General features: G+C 38.9%; 1 pseudogene; it reads left to right on the forward strand.

The window, feature by feature from the left end:
• The first annotated feature begins 4637 nt into the window (after nt 1-4637).
• Nucleotides 4638-4737, forward strand: LOC113307072 (annotated as a pseudogene).

Consider the following 4737-nt stretch of genomic DNA (forward strand, 5'->3'; position numbering starts at 1 on the left):
TTGAGACGATTTTCTTATTTGCAACGTTTGTTCTTCAGCAGCAGCAGCAAAAACACGGGTTTTCCTGCAACTTGATCAATTCAGCTCTGTAGTGCTACAAACTCCTCTGCGACTGCTCCAATAACTTCGTAACCTTCCCTGGAACTCGAACACACCTTTTATACTGCTCAGAAACCTAAAAATAGCGATTAATTCTCTCTCTTTCTTTTCGTGCACGCCACGGCAATAATCTTCTCTGCCAACTTCCTTACGCGTTTCTAAGACTTCCAAATCAGCCGAAACTCTTCTTTAGATAAAATCTCACCTTAGGAAACAATATCACGCCTTTAGTCTCCCTGAAATTCCTAAAATAATTCCATACAGTTTCCTTTTACAAGTCAACCTCTGTTTTCTTCTTCCGGATTATTCAGCCCAATTTGATCGATCAAATCACCCATACCAGGCCTGTTTAGTTATATCACGTCCATCCCAACAAAAATCCGAGGTTGAATCTCCCTAAAACTTCTCAAAATTTTGATTTCTTAAATTGCAGGCTCGCTGGTTTTGTTTCCCGCCAAAACCAGATTTCAAATGATGAGGATGACCTCCCCCTATCCTGTGTTGGTCTCCCTTTAGCAGCTGCCTGGAAATGGATGCCCCTTAGTAATTGGTTACCCCTTATCCATTTGAGGGGTCCGAATAGCAAGTGTCCCCCGGGGTGCCCCGCGCAACTTTTCGAGCATATTTTTCCAAAAATGTTTATTGGCCAAAAATACCTACACACACATAAAACACCATAATAAGTACAAAAATGAGCACTATCAATATATAGAATCGAGATAAATTAGACACAAAAATGTGTCTATCAAATACCCCCAAACTTATTATTTGCTAGTCCTCGAGCAAATCTAAAATAGAAAATAAAATCCTAACTCACTGACGCAGGCATCGTCGATTGCATTTAGCGTATGCAACAAGCCTTTAAACCCTAGGTGGCCCTAGTGGCCGAGTTATAGTCTCGGGAGGGCTTACTAGAGGTATACCCACAAAACCTTTATACTCCAGACCCTAGCTATCTACGCAGAACCTTGGAAAGCACTAAAGAATCTCCTTGGTTGGCATACTTATTGACTACAGGAAGAAATACCCTGATGCGAAATTCCAATTGTTGTACACGAGTTTTCACTCAAGCATACTAAAATTCATATAAAGTGACAGATCTCTACTCAGATAGTTGCACTATGGACATCAATATTCGGAGTCAAACCAATCACATGGATAGATTAAGAGATGTATATAGAAAAACGTAGATGTTTTTGATGTTTACTAAGTGAACGGTGTTTCCCATATCTGTCTGAAGGCCTCCGCCAAAAATGAACCTATCCTAATGGACTGAGATACTAGTCTGACTAATATCAACACAACTGGCATATACAAGGGAACCAGTGATTGATAATCCTAACTCTAGGTCAACACAGCTGGCATATACAAGGGTACCAGTGGTCGACTTTATTGAATTTATTCCTTTTGGTCAAATGGTCTGGTCTCAATTTTTTTTTCATGGTATCTCAATCACTCTAATTCACCCTAGCATTGGTAACAACTTGAATCGTGAGCCCCACCTAATCACTTAGAGAAACATAGTTTTAAAACAAAACAACATCAAAAAGAAGTGAAAAGGACTCAACGAGATATGGTGAAACTATCATGTTATTCCTAACAACTAAGCTATGTGCTTTTATGAATAGACTTTTTAGATGTTGCCATCTAATCAGATTGGTTTCTCAACTCCTACAACCAAAATGCTTCCATCCACTTATATTAGTTAGTGTGATCCTTAATAAACATAAATTTCTATGCTCTGGAGTTTATTAATGCAACTAAAAAGTTTCTCTCATACCCCCAAACTTAAATCTAACATTGTCCTCAATGTTCTAAAGATGAAATTAAAAGCATGAACAATGAGAAACTGTTACCATTGAAGCAAAAGAGTTAAGGAAAGATATTACCGTGTTGCATGAGATTGGGTTACCTCCCAAGAAGTGCTAAGTTTAAAGTCTTTAGCCAGAAATCAAGTTTCATAGAATGGCTAGTTACCTTTCAAATCATATATCAGTAGTCGAAATAACTGTGGGTCATCAAAACCAAATAAAACTGCCACGAATATGAAACAACTGCACAGGATCATAAAAAATAACATAAGGAGCACAACCTCATTGAAAGTTTCTTGCAAGACAACTGGATTTATTTGGGGCGCCCATTTGGGCTTCATATGAGTGTCTTGAAAAACAGATTCATTCGAACAACTGGACTTTAATAGCTGGATTTCCTCCTGGACAGTATCAGGAGGATCGGGTTGAGGAGTCTGAATAGACTCAAGTGATACCTATGCAGTAGGCTCGATTCCCAAGTTAGGGACTTCTACTGGGGATAATTGACGATCACTACCCCCAAATTTAGAATTTTGGATGTCTCTAAATAGACTAGTCATAATATTCCTAATTTCTAGACCATCAGGTTCTTGAAAAAGGTCAATTGCTTTCTCTGAATTATAATGGGGTGGTTCATCCTCGAAATTATTTTGAGGTATACTAGATGTAGGACTTATATGTTTCATATCCTGTATGGTCAACCCTAGAGTTTCTTTATTGTCTTGAAGCACGATTTCTGGCCTGCTGTCCTGATCGGATGCTATAATCAGAGGCAAAGTCTTAGATGGCCCTAAGAATGCAGATTTAGGGTCCAACTTAGGAGGCTCTTCTACACAAGGGATTAAGGTAGACTCAAAATCTAGTAATGGTTCGAACCTAGATTTCCATTTATCAGTATCTAACATAGGAATAGAATCCAACATAACATTCACTTGTTCAATGTTGCTATCTTCGTCGAAATCCATGCTAAAGTGGGCTAAACAACTCTCTAATGGATCTTCTGATGCGATATTTGCTAATGACTCCTGAACTAAGGTTCCTACCATATTCACCTCTTCAATGCACGTGTCATCTAGCTCAGAATGTAGCTTATTGACATTAAAAATATTTAACTCAATAGTCATATTACCAAAATATAGATTCATAATACCATTTCGACAGTTTATGATCGCATTAGACGTAGCTAAAAATGGGCGACCTAAAATCACAGGTATCTGGTTCTCTGGGTCAGGGACAGGTTGGGTATCTAAGACCACGAAATCCACAGGATAAATAAACTTGTCGACCTCAATAAGAACATCTTCTATCACACCACGAGGAATCTTGACAGACCTATCAGCTAACTGCAATGTTATCTTGGTAGGTTTCAATTCACCGATCCCTAGCTTTAAGTACACATGGTATGGGAGTAAGTTCACACTGGCTCCTAAGTCAAGTAAAGCTTTGTGTACCCTGTGTTTTCCTATTGTACAAGCAATGGTAGGCGCACCTGGGTCTTTATATTTAGCAGTTGTGGGGTTCTGAATGATCAAACTTACATGACTAGCTAAAAAGGCTTTTTTAGGGGCACTAAGCTTTCGCTTTCGCGTACACATATCCTTAAGAAACTTGGCATAAGCTGGAAGTTTCCTAATTGCTTCTAGTAACGGAAGGTTTATGGTAACTTCCCTAAAAACCTCCATTATGTCATTAAAGTTGAATTCACTCTTTGTTGGTACTAATAGCTGTGGAAATGGGGCTCTAGGCATAAAATAGGGCCTCTCAGGAACCGAATTGACATCATCGGAAACTTTATCAGTCTCCTCATCTATGGTTGGTCCTGAGGGGTGAACTATAGTATGCTCACTATCGGGCATGGTTACCTGATTGTATACTACTCTACCACTCCTAAGGGTTCTAACAACATTCAATTGATTCGATGGTTTTGCGCCTACTTCATGAACTCCTCTAGGATTGTGATTAGTATGACTAGGGAACCTTCCGTTATCTCTCTCACTTAAGGTCTTAGCTATTTGGCCGACTTGAATTTCTAACTTAGCAAGAGTTTGAGCATTAGTTTGAAAGTTCTGCTTGGTTTCCTGTTGAAAACTTACTTGGCTCTTTAATAACATGTCCTGGCTCTGTGCTAACATATCCTGGCTCTTTCTTAATATACTAAGAGATTCCTCTAAGCTCGTTATTTTATTCTCTGAAGAGTTCTGAAACTGACCTGAAGAGTTCTTATCTGAACCAAAACCTGGGGGAGCATTAGAATTACTAAATTGACCTTGACTCTGGCCTTTAGACCACGAAAGATTCGGATGGTTTCTCCAACCAGGATTATAGGTTTCTGAATATGGGTCAAACTTCTGACAGTTATCGAATCTAGTGTTATTATAGAGAGCATTGGCTTGCTCTTCATTATTCTGGCCTTCCCAAAAAGTCTCTAATCTACCACTAGTGTGACCCACTTCTAAAGCTTCTAACCTTTTTGCTATAGCAGCAATTTTGGCATCTGATTCAAAGTTTCCTTCTACCCTATTAATGTTTCCTCTGCCTAGAAGAATTGTTTTCTGGGGTCCCCTATTACTTTCCCATTGTTGGGTCTTTTCGGAGATTTCATGCAAATATGTCATCGCATCATCAACTGTTTGGTTTTAAAACCCACATGTACACATAGATTCTACTGTGGTTGTAGTGGGATAATTTAAACCCTCATAAAGGATCTGAACTAACCTAACCTTTTCTAAACCATGATGAGGACATTGGGCTAATAGATCATTGAACCTTTCCAAATACCTATACAAGGATTCTCCCTCCTGTTGAGAAAATGTGGAAATTTGCGTCC

Source organism: Papaver somniferum, chromosome 8 (genome assembly GCF_003573695.1).
Source record: "Papaver somniferum cultivar HN1 chromosome 8, ASM357369v1, whole genome shotgun sequence".
NCBI classification, from domain to species: Eukaryota; Viridiplantae; Streptophyta; class Magnoliopsida; order Ranunculales; family Papaveraceae; genus Papaver; species Papaver somniferum.